Source organism: Crinia signifera, chromosome 7, assembly GCF_055691185.1.
Source record: "Crinia signifera chromosome 7, ASM5569118v1, whole genome shotgun sequence".
Taxonomy (NCBI): Eukaryota; Metazoa; Chordata; class Amphibia; order Anura; family Myobatrachidae; genus Crinia; species Crinia signifera.
The window spans coordinates 55,977,155-55,993,362 of record NC_139223.1 but is presented as its reverse complement, the minus strand read 5'-3'; the positions used below and the strand labels follow the sequence as shown (position 1 = coordinate 55,993,362).

Sequence of the window (16,208 nt, the reverse complement as noted above, 5' to 3'; positions counted from 1 at the left end):
TCTGCAGCGTCATCAGCATTCGTTCTTGCTTTTGCCCGACCAGCAATCCACTGGGAGCTTCCTACTAGGGATGGCCATTGACCATCGATGATTTGAAATCATCGATGATTTATGACCGATGTTGAATAATTTTTCCATCGATGGGGGAACCAATATTTTGCTTCTTTTTCCCCCCAAAGTGCCGGGACACTGAGCATAGCTCCGCCCCCGGCTAAGCCCCGTCTCCATGTTTTAATTGGCCCACAGGCCAATCAGTCAACCAAAATGGATGACCATCGATAGGTACAAATATCGATGGTCATCCATTGTATATTTTAAAACCATCGATAGCCAGTTGCACTTTTGCCATCGATGGCAATCATAGATGGCAATGGCAACGATGGCCATCCCTACTACCTACATTGCCCTCAGATATCAGCGATCATCTGCCCTGCGCTGACAAAGGTGGAGGAAGCAGTGGCATTAATCCTACAGGCGTTAGCAGGAACCCCGGAGGCAGTACACAGTCAGCAGCCAGACACAGAGGGACCCGATTCCTGACTACACACTACTCCTAAATATAAGGACACACATAAGGAAACGCATTCCGCTCACTTCCACTCTACTTGTAAGTACTGTGCATATTTTTAATTGAGAGGAGGGGGTACTCATAAATGAAAAGCCTAATTAAGGGGTACGGGAGAGAAAAAAAAGTTGGGAACCACTGATGTAATTGTTCCAATTTCCTAATGGTTATAAAATAAGAATACATCATTGTGAGTTAAACAAGCAAAAAATAAATCAGGTTGTAGACTATGCTCAGCCAAGCATGTAAGAACTAGGCATAGACTAGGAACTAGGAGACATAGAAATTCATTGAGTAATTTGAACCACATAGAGGATGTTATATAGGCGCAGACCAAACAGAGACTCTAAGTAACCGGGTTGAATACATGGACTGTATAAGTTGTTATGTGCCTTGGCATGCACAGCTATGTAATAGTGCTGATAATGCTGCCTCGTGCCAAGTATTTAATACTGCAATGGATATGACCCTGTACAGAAGTTCCTGATAGACATAGGGGATATCAAAGTCTAATTGTATTGCTGAGGGGGTATCCTATAAGCCCAATACTGGCGCTTATCAGGGATCCAGTTTCACCTGTATCAGGTAAGCAGGCTTTGCTCCAGCGACTGTGCCCGTGTAGACCCAATTTGTAGACCCAATGTATTTTATCATGACATTTTCTTTTTCATCTATAACAATTGGTACGTTCTAAACATTATTGGTTGTATCCGTGACACTGCCAGAAAACAGCCGGGTGACACCCACAAATGGCGTCATCCTGTCAATCTACCTGCGAACAGCTTGAGATCAGAAAAGACGCTGTAGTTTTTCGCTGAATGGCCCCACACATACGCTACAATCCACATGCAAGCGCAGACATTCCATATTCGCCGACATTGCAAAATCTCACAGCAGTGGACAGGTGTGAAAAACCCCCAATATCATTTTTCCTGCCATACCTGCAGGGAATCATGGTGTGACCAGTTGCTTTTTTTTTTTGCAAACATAAATCAGGCCTATAATGTAGTAGGTATTACGGATTATTTTTATTAGTATAAAGTATCAGAGATTAAGGGTGACATTCTATGCTTGCACATAAATGCGCATGTTTTTTTAGCGCACCACATCGCCGCAAATCGCACTTTTACAAATCGCACTTTTCAGTCATAATTCGCATATTTAATGTGATGCGTTTTGGAGGCTGAAAAGTGCGAATAGGTGCGATTTGCGGCGAAGTGGTGCGCTTTTAAGTAACAAAATAGTGCGAATTCTTCCGCCGGTCATGTGCGAGTTTTGGACCAACCGGAGTGCGATATACAAAACTGTCTCCGCATGAGTAAGAACCCCCCAACCTATTGGCCCACCTGTGTCCCCTCCATTATGCATCACACCCCCTATATAAAGGGTCATTGGCGCCATTTCACTCTTTGATAGGAAGTAAGGAGCATGGAGAGGAGCAGTGGCAGTGTGCGTTCAGGAACAGGTGTTGGTGGCAGAGTGAGGAGTGGCAGAGGGAGCAGTGGCAGAGTGAGGAGTGGCAGAGGGAGCAGTGGCAGAGGGAGCAGTGGCAGAGGGACCAGTGGCAGAGGGACCAGTGGCAGAGGGACCAGTGGCAGCAGCCAGACAAGTGTGAGAGGCAGCAGTGTGGCAGGCAGCATGGCCACAGCAAGGGCAGCCTCACACCAGGCCCTGGGCGTCCAGCCCCAGCAGGAGGAGGTGGAGGATCCGCTGGCATCCCCATCCTACAGCCAAGACCTTGATCATACCCCACACCAGCTGCAGGAGGGCCACATGTCAGAGGTGGAGGCAGATGGTGGTGAGGAGGAGGAAGACACTGCCATGGAGGAGGAGGGCTACCTGGATCTGGCGCGCAGCTTCCTCCCTCCTGCGCAGCTCCTCCAAATGGGCCACATCACAAATCATCAACTCCAAACCACTCTGCAAAATCTCCATGTTTCAAACCCTCACAGGTGTCCTAAATGCTGTTGGGGTTTATGTAGGGGTGTTTGTGAGTGAAAATGAGGGCACCTGTGTTGAAATTAACCATGTGTGCACTTGACCAAAATGAGTTCTGTGCAAATTCGCCAAACAGAACCTGGTCTGAAATAAGTGCGATAATTAGACACCTAAAAAGTGCGATTTGCGAAAACGCATTGCATTAAATAAGCGATTTGTATACTTTCCTATACGAAAACATCTGGATGCGATATAAATGCGAAATAATCTCGCACTTTTGTTCCGCATACCTTAACGCACATATTATGCGATTTCAGCCCCTTAGCGCATCCCATTAAATTGGCGATTTCAGGGAAAAATGCGATATCGCCATTTTGTGGTCTAATTAACGCCAAAAAAAGCAGATCTCATCCCATAGAATGTCACCCTAAGTATAACGAGCATGGCAAGAGACAATTATACTGGACCTGTCTTTTGCAAGGTGTTAAATTATTTATGGACTCCACTATAGACTGATGTTTCTGCTACATTGCATATAAAGTATACTTGCTTATTATTTTAGTTTTTTCAATAACTGTATGTGTGCTTTATTTCCGGTATTCCTATTGATGTATGTGACCTTTATTTCCTGTATTGTTATTAGTGTATGTGACCCTTATTTCCTATATTGTTGTCATTGTACTGTATGTGACCTTTATTATTTCCTGTGATGTTATCATTGTATGTGACTTTTATTTCCTGAATTGTTATCAATGTATGAGACACAGATGTCCTGTGTTGTTATCAATGTATAGATTTCCTGTGTTCCTACCATATATCCTAATTTATTTATTAACAGTCTACAGTACAGGTTATTCTGGTTCTTACTCACCGTTGCAATTTCGCAACGGTGAGCAATGTTTTGCAACTGCGCAGTCACTTGGTGCAAGTGGGCGTGGCGAATTGCTTATTTACCGACCTGTTCACACCTGGGGCGGCGATGAGGGGTCACACCCACGGGAACACCCAGCGTTTCATGGGCGTTCCCATGAAACCGCTGGGTGTTACCATGGAAATGCGCCCGTGATGCGGGGCGGGGTTTAGTGGACTCGCAAGGCTGCGAATTCCCAGCCTTGCAAATGAACAAGAATAACCCCCTATGTGTATTAAGATGTTGGGAAGTATGCTTAATGCAGAAATTTGGGAAGGACCCCGACATAGAATTGCCCCCTTGGTGTAATGCTGCAAATCCCAACAAAAATCCTCAATGGGCTGAGCCATGGTGAGGTCAATGCCTGAAGGCTGCCGTTTCACACATTGCAATAGGGAAACAAATTCCCAGAAATGAAAGAGTCTATTGGAGTAGACAATTATATTTAGAGTTCATGGATGAAACTAGGGGTGAGAAAGCAGTGCCACTGCCAAGGGCATAATCCAGATGGGACGGCATAGTCACTGCCCTGTTTGTGGCCTGGAACAATCCACTGCACTGCACATACAAAGGACAGGTAGGAGAACAGCTACCTAGTCCAGGTGGTAGTCCAGCTTTCTCTTCCTTACCTCACATTGGGCCTTATTTTGGTTCATTCTTTCTGACAAAATCCTTCTTAGATGGGCAAAACCATGTGCACTGCAGGTGGGGCAGATGTAACATGTGCAGAGAGAATTAGATTTGGGTGGGGTTTTACTTCAAAGTGAGATCTATATTGCAGTGTAAAAATAAAGCAGTCAGTATTTTCCCTGCACAGAAACAAAATTACTCACCCAAATCTAATTCTCTCTGCACATGTTACATCTGCCCCCCTGCAGTGCACATGGTTTTGTCCATCTAAGAAGGATTTTGTCAGAAAGAATGAACCAAAATAAGGCCCTTTATCTCCCTGCTACAGCTCATACCCATGGGCACTGAAAAAAACGGTATCTATAAAAACACTGAAAAAAAACTTGAGATCTTTGCATTCAACAGTGTTAAAAACCAGCATAGAGTACTATGTACTTAATAAAAACTCTAAGTTATTTTATAGCAAGGTAATGCTCATGAAAGTAGTTGGAAAAGTGTGCATGTACCTGGGTATTTGCATACATTATTTCTTGGACTATAATGACTAAAGTGCGATTATGAGACTTTCATGTCTGTATATTTGAGCCTTTAAAGACTCTCATAAACTTTCCTGCTTCTGTCTTTGTTTGAACTTGTAAAGTAGACAGGACCTAGGGCACAAAATATGCATTATCCTATCCTTCTGCTACTATTACTGCATTGCTGTTACACATCAGCTACCCCTCTGACTAAGGCTCCTGACAGCTAACAAGTGCTTGTGTCTGACGCATGCCTCCTTCATGGAATTGCCATTTCAGTCACTCTGCTGAAAGTGCACCTGTCATACACAGTGGAGGCAGCCTACACCAGTACATGGGAAAATGCAACCCATAAATTCACTAAGAGCCTGTGGCAGGGGCAGTTTAAGAGGGTATGACACATGAATTAGATGTGGGTAGTACAGGTGGGAGTAGGTTAGATGTGAGGGTGTATTAGTGTAGGTAGTATAGGTAGGAGTAGGGTAGGTGCGAGGGTGTATTAGTGTAGGTAGTACAGGTGGGAGTAGGGTAGGTGTGAGGGTGTATTAGTGTAGGTTAACAGGTGGGAGTAGGGTAGGTGTGAGGGTGTGTTAGTGTAGGTAGTATAGGTGGGAGTAGGGTAGGTGTGAGGGTGTGTTAGTGTAGGTAGTATAGGTGGGAGTAGGGGAGGTGTGAGGGTGCATTAGTGTGGGTAGTACAGGTGGGAGTAGGGTAGGTGTGAGGGTGTGTTAGTGTAGGTAGTATAGGTGGGAGTAGGGTAGGTGTGCGGGTGTATTAGTGTAGGTAGTATAGGATGGAGTAGGGGAGGTGTGAGGGTGCATTAGTGTGGGTAGTATAGGTGGGAGTAGGGTAGGTGTGAGGGTGTATTAGTGTAGGTAGTATAGGTGGGAGTAGGGGAGGTGTGAGGGTGCATTAGTGTGGGTAGTATAGGTGGGAGTAGGGTAGGTTTGAGTGTGTATTAGTGTGGGTAGTATAGGTGGTAGTAGGGGAGGTGTGAGGGTGCATTAGTGTGGGTAGTACAGGTGGGAGTAGGGGAGGTGTGAGGGTGCATTAGTGTGGGTAGTACAGGTGGGAGTAGGGGAGGTGTGAGGGTGCATTAGTGTGGGTAGTGCAGGTGGGAGTAGGGGAGGTGTGAGGGTGCATTAGTGTGGGTAGTACAGATGGGAGTAGGAGAGGTGTGAGGGTGCATTAGTGTGGGTAGTATAGGTGGGAGTAGGGTAGGTGCGAGGGTGTATTGGTGTAGGTAGTACAGGTTGGAGTAGGGTTGGTGTGAGGGTGTATTAGTGTAGGTAGTACAGGTGGGAGTAGGGTAGGTATGAGGGTAACAAATTTTAACAAAAAGCAATCGGGCGCAAAACCAAAATAAAGAACGTTCCAATAATTGATTGATTAATTGTACCAATTAAATCGGTGAAATCATAATAATTTAAAAAAACTATTAAAGGCTGCTCCCAAATAACAATCTGGCAATTGTTCAATTTGAAAAAGATTAATATAGAACTATATACACACAATTGATTTGTGGTCAATGGTGTATATAAAAGAGAGCGCCACACGATTGGATTAATCATCCAAAATTCATCAATTTATTAATATAGCATATTTTAAAAAATGATATAAAAAATGTAATCAATTAGATGATATAAACAATAATTAATAAATAATAAATAATAAAAAAGAAACAAATAAACACACACTTTTTGAGACGATACAATAAAATTAATTAGTTAATTCAGTATAGTCGGCTTCAGAGTTCTAATTCATAAAGAATGTGATGTTGCTATGGGCAACCAATCATAATCTACTTCTTATTTATTTAGCACCCTCTAGAAGATAGTAGACAGGATCTGATTGGTTGCCGATAGCAACATCCCATGTGAAGTGAAATACACATCTTAGTAAATTTCCCCCATAATGTCCTATATTAGGAACAGGTTAATAACTCAACCTGTTAGGCTCTGGTAGAAATCGGAAAGAAATGGTAGGACTCTTAGCGAAGAATGCAAATTTGTGCTGTGTTGGAGATAGCGCGGAGGACCCCAAAAGAAAGAGGGTAATATGAAAGGAGAGAGGGAGAATATTTTTACATGAGATATGAGATTTTTGAAGAGGCGCTACTGAGGATACATGTTGGGGAATTTTAAATGGATTTGGGATGTCAGTATTGGAATTTACAAATTGGTGCCTCAGAAATGGAGAAGTGAGAGGAAACAGATCAATCTTGCTGCAGCATATTTGGTAGACTGAAATAGTGATAGATAGTGACAGATAGGTGAGGGGAAATACATTTTTAAATTACTTTGTGAGACAAGGAAGAACTAGTTTGTTCTCCATTTCCAGAGACAATGGCCTTCACTATGGGGCAGGATCACCAATAGCGGTACTTGTGTAATAGCACGGCGCCCAGCTACGCTACGTTTTCAGCGTAGGCTAAGCTACGCTGTCAGTGTAGTCCAACGGCTGCCTAGCGTACTTAGTGTAGTGACTCCGCGGCAGCCCAGCGGCTGCCTAGCATAGTTAGAGTAGTGACTCCGCGGCAGCCTGGCTCTGTCCCATGCGTCCATGGCAAGCCTAGTGAACACCTCTCACACAGCGCCGGTAACTGCCAGGTCCCCTGCGCTGGCGGACGCTGGCGGAGAGGGGATCATGTGGGCGCTGGCGGAGAGGCGCTCCATCTGTCTATGACGCAGATGCGTCTCAGACGCTCCTGCGTCTCAGTATTATTGCGGCAGGGTACGGAAACTCTGCCCGTGTCCGCTTCAGGGAGAGCCTTCTTTTCAAACCCCCACTATCCACGCCAGCTCAAAGCAAGGCAAACGAGTTACGCATCCCCCCGACCTGTTCTTACCCCCACTAACCACGTCGGCGTGGAGTTGACTTTATAAAGTGTGGTGAGCGCAGCGAGCCACCGAGCCCGAAGCATGCGCTCGCCACGCTTCGGGCTCGCCACACTTTATAAAATCAACTCCACGCCGACGTAGATAGTGGGGGTATGAACAGGTTGGGGGGACGCGTAAACCGTCCGCTCGCCACGCTTCGGGCTGGCATGGATAGAGGGGGTGTTTCAGGAACACATATCTGACAGGGACGCTGACTACGATGGACGAGGGAACACTACGCTACTTCTGACAGGGACGCTGACTACGCTTACTACTCTAGCGGGAACACTACGCTACTTCTAACTGACTACGCTAACTACACTGGCCGCGCAAACACCACTGAACCCACCACACTTCGGGCTGGCGTGGATAGTGGGGGGGTGTCAGGAACACATATCTAACAGGTACGCTGACTATGATGAATGAGGGAACACTATGCTACTCCTGACAGGGACACTGACTACACTTACTACAGTAGCGGGAACACTACGCTACTTCTAACTGACTATGCTAACTACACTGGCCGGGTGAACACTGCGCTGATTCTGACAGGGACGCTACGCTAACTACGTAACGGGCGCCGTGCTATTACACAAGTACCCCAATATCTGCAGAGTAGGCATTTCTATTCAACAATACACCTCTCATGATGGATCTTAAATCAGGCTATGTATATATATATGCATTAAACTTTAAAATTAAACTTTGTTGGTGGAAATCTCTAGGCTTTGGGGAAGATACACTTTTTTTACTTTATTACACTTTTAAACAAAGCCTGGGGCCACAGTAATAACAGTGGACATGAAGATGTGCCACCCCCACCTCTCCCTAGACCCCAGTATAAAAATGTGGCGTGGGAACCTGAGTGGGCCCAACACTCCATGCAGGCTTGCGATTCCTTCATCTCCCCACCGAATATAGTAAGCTTTATTGGTTTGATGTTTCCAGCACTCTTAACTAAAGATCAATTAAAAAAATTGATTTAGCATGGTTATTTGATATTATTATGTTGATCAATGTATACCAAAAGCCCTTGGGATTTATTATCATGGTTTAATAAATTCACTTACTGTAGATTTATTTCTTGAGTGTGTACTTATATATACGTTTTTATTGCATATATTTCTGGAGTACAGCTATCCAGTGTTAATTGTTTTTCCTAGAAAATACCAATACTTTTACAGGAGGTACTTGTGTAGTTTCACGGCGCCAGCATGGCGCCATGCTACTTCCAGGTTCTACGCTCGCCACAAACTATGTTAAAAAAAGTAACTTAACTCCATGCCAACATGGATAGTTCATACCCCCACTATCCATGTTGGCATGGAGTTGATTTTAAATACCGAGCCCGCAAGGGGACTCAGACGCACGGCGCCATACTGGCGCCGTGAAACTACACAAGTACCTTACAGGATACTAGTTGCATTTTGTACAAATGGATTACGCCTAAAAATGTTGTAGTATACATTGCATGAACACTTATGATCCTATAACACATGCATAAAGATATGGATGAATTTGGCCAAACTACTTCACATCAGAACATTTTGTAAAGTTAACATTTAAAATATTTGGTTTGAATACCTCCCAACTTTCTGGGGGGTATAAAGCGGGATCTGCTACGCCACAAGCTTGGCCGTAGTCAGAAAGGGGGGGTACTTGTGTAGTTTCACGGCAGCACTGCCCGCGGATCACATCGTATGCAAATCGCATACGATTTGCATGTGATGCAATTTAGCACACCCCCATTTTTCACGCCAGCCCAAAGCGCGGCGAGCGAACGCAGTACGCATCCTCCCGACCTGTTCATACCCCCACTATCCACATCGGCGTTAAGTTGACTTTATAAAGTGTAGCAAGCGCAGCAAGCCACCGAGCCCGGAGCATGGCGAGCAGTCGTGAAGAACGATCCTGAAGTGTGGAGAGCGCAGCAAGCCTATCAAGCCTAGTCTATTGCGTGTATTACTTGATGTGTATTCCGCGTCCGCCACGCTTCGGGCTCGTTTCACTAGAAAGATTTTGGAAATTTGGCTTCTATGCTATTCTCTAAGACCGATGCAATGGTCGGACTGATAACCTGATATTGGGAAGACAGAGCGACGATTGCATAGGTATGTACCAGTCACGTAGTGCGACAAGAGCTTACATACTGGCAGACATTTGTAAGTGCCGTCCTCCACCATACATTGAGGAGGAAGTCATTCTTCCTTCTAATGCTGACAGAAGAGGCCGCTGGCAATTTCCAAAATATATATATTTTTTAAATGAAATCTATATTCTCAGCAGCAAAATGTTCGACACACATTCAGTTTCCAGTGTAGCTTAGTAGCAAGAAACTTTTTATATGTAAAAGATGTCAGAAAATTCCTTTTGCAAGCAAAGGTCATATACCTGAGGACCCCAAGGTTCACACTGGGTAAAAAATGTTATATAAAAAAAAATGTTCTTCACAGAGCAAGATGTTCGAGATACATCATGTTGGAGCCTGCTCACGTTGATGCATGAGATGCTAAAATGGCAGCTCTGAAATATGCTGCTCTAGGGAGTATATACACTTGCAATACCCTTCCTGGCTCTCGGCCATAAGACCTGAGCCTAATCCTCTCCTCAGATGTGATCAGGTTTCCTCTTATTCCTCATCTAATTCAGACAATGAAAAGAAAATCACTTTAACTTGATCTGTAAACATAACTTCCACATGTTCATAAGGCAGCAGTCTCTGAACGACACAAAACACCGCCACCTGGCAATGCCAGCATTAAAGGGACCCAAGCTGCCTACAGCCTATATATATATATATATATATATATATATATATATATATATATATATACATACATAACATGAAATATATATTACTACCGTAGTAAGCCCGCTCAAAGCAAATGCTTCAAAAGCTAGTCTACTACCTTGTGATTGCCTCTGCGTTATGCATGTGAGAAAGGGATGCAGTTTCACTGGCTGCCAACAGATTGCAGTGATTTGAAGACATTGGCATTCATGTGTAAATATACATTAAACTACAATTTTGTGGCTGTAGTATTACTATTACACTCAGGCTGAAAATAAAAGGGGTCTATTCTCAGAAGGATATGCAATGTTGGGTCACGACTGTCGGGCTGGCCTGACAGCTGTGACATGTCCCATTCTCAATCTGCTTGACAGAGATTTTGCAGGTGGGATTCAATGTCCCGTCTGCCGTGCGTCAAGAAGGGGGCGTGGCCGTAAGCTGCAGATGGGAATCGGCTCGTCAATTCCCGGCCGTTCTCAGCAGAACTTGCCTGACTGCTTGAGAAGTCGGGCACATTCTGCCGAGATCCCTGTTCAATGCTGTCGAGGAAGACAGCATTGAATAGAGCCGCGCCACCATTTGTCCTGTCGGGAATGGCGGCGGGAGATTGAATATCCTCATAAATGAGCACCACAATGGGCAGTATTCAATGCTCCCGATTCGCAGTTTTTTCGGCGAATCAGGCTGTTTTCACTCCTTGCAGTGAATTTATTTCACTGATTCACCTTATTCAATGTTCACTGTTTGCCGAAAGCGAACAGTGAATGCCGGACAGTTCTCAGTCGCATGCTCGCTGCAATTCGCTGATGTATTTCAATGGGGTTTTCACTGGGATTCGCCGAGAGTGTATTCAATGCTAGGATGGCGAATTGCTTTCTCCCTGATTTTAAGGTGAACTGGAAAGTGATCTTTTAAAATAAAGTTTTTTGTTTTTTTTCTTGGTGTCAAAAAAATCAGATTTTTTTTTCCTGTGAAGGGGCATGCTATTTTTATTCATGTGCACATTAATATATATTTCATTTTTATATTATTTTTTTTAACCTTTTTTTTTTTTTACACTTTCGCCAGCAGGAGGCTGGGAGCCGCTCATTAATATTCATATATTCACTGCACTCTGGTCCCGATCATTACATATGCAGGATCGGGACCAGTGAGTGCAGCGGCCCCTTATTCCAGCCCCCTGCCAGCTCTTGGGGGGCTCTCCCTGTGTCCCTGCAAGCCCTCCTTAACCCCCTCAGTGTCCGGTGCAGGGAGGGAGCCTTCCACCTCCCTGCCTGCCGCCGCAGGGTTTAAAATTTGCCGGCAGGGGCTCGCTGCCCCTGATGCATCGAATAGGGTGACACGGAGGGCTGGAAGCGAATGCTCCAGCCCTCCGGAACCCTGCGAATGTGCAGTGAATCCTTAACAGGATTCGCTGCACATTTCGAAAACCAGCATTGAATACTGCACATTGTTGAATGACATTGTGAGAGCAATTGGGCGGACTTTTAGGTATAGTTGGGTGTATCGGATCTCTCCTGGTTATTGTAGGAAGTATGCATAAAGAATGTATAACCATCAATCACACAATTATATTAGAAGCCCCTCCCCTGCTTGCTTACTTATAATTACTAGTTTACTGTGCGCTTTGTATACATAAATAGATAATCGAAGCACAAGATACATTTATTATTTCCTATAATGAAACAAATATGACTTGAACAAGTATATAGTTATTATGTCAGCAAAGCCTTGGGCAAAGGTTCTATCTTTGTCTATGAAGAAACTGAAATGGAAGAAGGATTATAAAAATCTATGTAATCATTACACAGATCATTAAGTTGACATATTGGGACTGTATTTAAGGACACCACCTTCCTCCGTGTTACCTTTAGGCACATTAAGACTTTCATCTGAAAGAAAATGCTCATTTTAATAAGTTCAGTGAAAGTAAATGTAGGAACTGCAGCCCAGGGGCACGATATATTCTTTACAAAAGGGAAATATCATTACATTATTCCTGCTGAAATATGTGTAAGTATTCAGTGATGAGAGGAAGTCTGTGAAAGCTTAAGAACAGTCACTATTACTGTATTACATTGGCTAAGACCTGATTTTCTGAAGTTGGTCACACAAGTTATGATTTTGCCTAAGCCGGCCAATGTGGCCCCAAATTGCTGCATATACAGTTGTGCTCATAAGTTTACATACCCTAGCAGACTTTGTGATTTTCTGGCCATTTGTCAGAGAATATGAATGATAACTAACAAACTTTTCTTTCCCGCATGGTTAGTGGTTGGGTGAAGCCATGTATTGTCAAACAACTGTGTTTACTTTTTTTAAATCATAATGACAACATCCTTTGATCAATTACATAATCCTTACTGTTCGGAGTTTTAAGACCTGGTGGCACCCTAGAAATCGATGCGTGTGTTGCACTTTAAGGAAATGGCCGTCTTTTATAGGCAGAAGACCTCTTAAGCGTTACTCTATGCATCTTATATAATTGTCTGGGTGTTTCATAACATTAATGCTCTGAGGACGCAGTGTGCATGTGCCATGAGGCTGCGGGTGTTTTGGGGAAGAGCATCTAAAATACAGGCATATTGCTGGCTTTTTAGGGGCATGCCAAAGCCAGCTGCTGTATCTTCCAACACCAATTCACTGGCTTAGGCAGCCTACTTGCAGTGGACAATGAGCGACCTCTGTGTTGCACAAGGTACAAACTCTTCCCTCTATTTGAAATCATTTATACTATAGAAGCATATGGGACACTCACCTATACACATACTTTCCCTGACATCACTGGGATTTAAAAAAAAAAAAACAGACTAAGGCAATGGATGGCCTTTAGAATGGGTAACTGTGATCTATCAGACCAGGAGCGGCACCCAACTTTATCCTTCTTTCTAACTTTAAAACCAGCTGGTTTCATGGATGGCAAAGACTTGCAACCAAGATATTAGCCAATGTCATGCCCTGCTGCTGTTCAGAACTCAGTGCATTCAATGCCGGTTCACGACTGTCGGTACGTCCCGATAGCCTTGACCCTGGCCCATTTTCGTTTTGCTTGACTGCAAATCGCCAGATGGTGCGCCTGTCGATCAGCGAAAAGAAGGCATGTCCACGTAAACGTCCGTGGATTGTGGAGATCCAGCCTTGATCGCGACAATTCAATGCCGTTCTGGGCAAAACGGGACTGACAGCTCTTAAAGTCGGGCCCGTTCTGGCGATCTGCCTCTTCAATGCTGTCGGGAAAGACAGCATTGAATAGGCGCCCGACGCTATTTCCCCCACCGGAATTAGAGGCGGTGATTGAATACCCCCCATAAACTATCCCTTTCGAGCATATCTCTGTTTGCATTTTAACACTTCAAGAGTACACTGAATCCTCCCTCAATATAAAGCAAATGTTTGATTATGTTCCACCTAAATCCAGCAGATTTTCCCTTAAACGTTTCCGCCTTGATCATAAAAGAAAGAAAAAAACAAGATCAAAGGGACAATTTAGCTGATGTGGATTTGTGTTGGAAAACACCTGCTGCCTGGAAGCTTGATTCAGCACGGACATGAGAGTGCGCTCTGCTGCCTTCATCAGCTACCAGAGGGCCTCACAGACAGAAAATTCCTTCTTTTCCTTCACCAAAAAAATTCTCAAAGAAAAACAATCACAACATCAGATACTGTATTTAGAACATAAACACACCTGCTATCTTCAGTCTAATTTATACTCCACAACTTGTTTCATGCTCATTTTTCCTATTGCTTTTAGTATGCTTTATTTTTGCACAAGAGTAAGAAGACATCATCAATCAATTCAGTAGCCGTAATTACAAGACTACCAATTATATTGTGTCCAACAGTACTGAAAGCTGTCTCCTCTCCCAAGACACTGTTATAGTATCAATCCCCCCACTCACCATTATTCTGCTATGTTATAACAGAACACTGGGGCCAAGAAGTTAACAAAGACAATATCATAAAATGGTTGCTCCATTTAAGTAACTTATCTAGTCTCATAAGCAGGGCAGCCGAGAGGAATGCCGGGCCCCGGTAAAATTTCGGGGACGTGGCCTAAGTGTGGGGGTGGGGCACCTCCCACACTTAGGCCACGCCCCCAAAATGTTTAAAGGAGGCTGAAAAATCCTCTAAAATCTGTAATCTCAGTAGCAGCACACACCTATAGCATGTGCTGTGGTGACAGCAGGCTCAGCATGACCTCTCACGCTGTCAGTGAGACACTCATGCTGAGCCTGCTGTCAGCACAGCACATGCTGTAGAAGTCTGTGTTGCTGTTGCTACCTGGGAGGGACGGAGGGAGAAGGGAGGGGTCAGACCAGGGCCCCTGTGGGGCCCCTCCAGCAAGCCTGGGCCCGGGTAATTAGTACCCGCTCCCCCCCCCTCTCGGCTGCCCTGCTCATAAGAAATATTAGTCAGTCATATTAGTTAGTTTTCCCATCCACTTAATTCTGAGGAAGTTGCCAACTCTCTCTGAATGTCAGGAAGACTCCCTGATATAGTAGCAATCTCCTTGATTATGCCTTACGGTGCACATACACTTGTGTGCTCAGATGTGAAGGGGCATCGCAATGCGAAGTCCTATCACATCCGATTGCATCTAATGGTGCCCAAGTGCTTTTTTCCAGCACCTGCCACATGCCACCTGCAAAGCCACATCGGGTGCTGATAGAAAGCAAGCGGCAGCGTAGCAGAGTGGGCGAAAGGAGGGCTGGTGTGCGGCCGTAGTCAGCGGTGGGTGGCAAAATTTGGAAAAACACTGGACGGCCCTCTAGTTGACTGAGAGAGGGCTCTCTCAGCCAATAAGCAGCTGCCTGATTGTGAGCCCTCTGATTGTCTTAGGGCTCACATTCAGACGGCTGCTGATTGGCTTAGAGAGCCCTCTCTCAGCCAATCAGAGGGCCATCCAGTCTTACGTATACGCATACACATCCAAGCGAATCAACCAGTATAACCCCCATTATGTAGCAATGTATATACTTGGATAAAAAAAAAATCAGAGATCTATATTGTGGTGATGTGGGGTAACTTGCTGTATAGAGGTGTGTATTGGTGCAATGTCTAGATGCTTAATCAGGATCCAAACATACCTTTTCAAGCAAAATAAATGAAATAGTGCTTTACATGAAGCATAATAACTGATACACAACAGCAGGCACAACAGCATCCCATCTAGAGCATTATTTAATTGCTTGACCACTATTTATATTGGCAGCTAGTCTGCAGCACAGAATGTCTCTCACAAAAGTCTCAGTCCTCAGGTTTCAGCTTGGCTTGGTTGGCTGCCACAGCTTCACAAGGGCAGTATTAGAGGATTAGGGTTCTCTAAGTGTCCTGTAAGTCTGATCCCAGGCCACCTTGCCTTTTTCACATTGAGTACAGCCCCCATGGGCTCTGCTTCAACGGGTGCCAGACGCGGTCCCTACAGTTGGGATCCCGACAGTCATTTACCCGACGTCGGGATCCACGACCCCCATAGAGGGAGAATAGAATAGGTGGTGAGCATAGCGAGCCACCGTGCTCGCAGCGTGGCGAGCACACCGAGCCCACAAGGGGCTTTGTTGCACTCACCATGCTGTCTGAGTCCGGGCAGTAAGGATCCCGACGTTGGGCTAATGACTGTCGGGATCCCGACTGTCGGAACCCTATACCACACCCGTCTCAACAGGCAGTCTACTGACTGCAGTCTTCCAGGCTGACTCATTCTCCTGCCTCCAGGTGTGGAGGCAACTCCTTTTTGTTCCATTTGTCGGTGGATTGCTCCAGCCACTCACTAAACAGTCTCTTCAGCAATACAAATTATCTTCACACTGCCAACACCCTCACCAGCTCAAAATCCCTGGGTTGAGCAACATGAGACGAGGCATTGTCATGACAAAGTCGCTCTTCACATTTCTCATGAGAGCCATCCACTGGATCCAAGATCATTCAGACTCTTGTGATTTCGGGGGGTCTCATTTTCCAGATTCTGGAGTTTCCT

General features: G+C 44.8%; 1 protein-coding gene across 2 annotated transcripts in view; it reads right to left on the bottom strand.

Annotated features, from left to right (window-relative positions):
- Positions 1-16,208, bottom strand: part of PRKAR1B (protein kinase cAMP-dependent type I regulatory subunit beta) — a 190,076-nt gene that overhangs the window by 89,231 nt on the left and 84,637 nt on the right. The window lies entirely within an intron of this gene.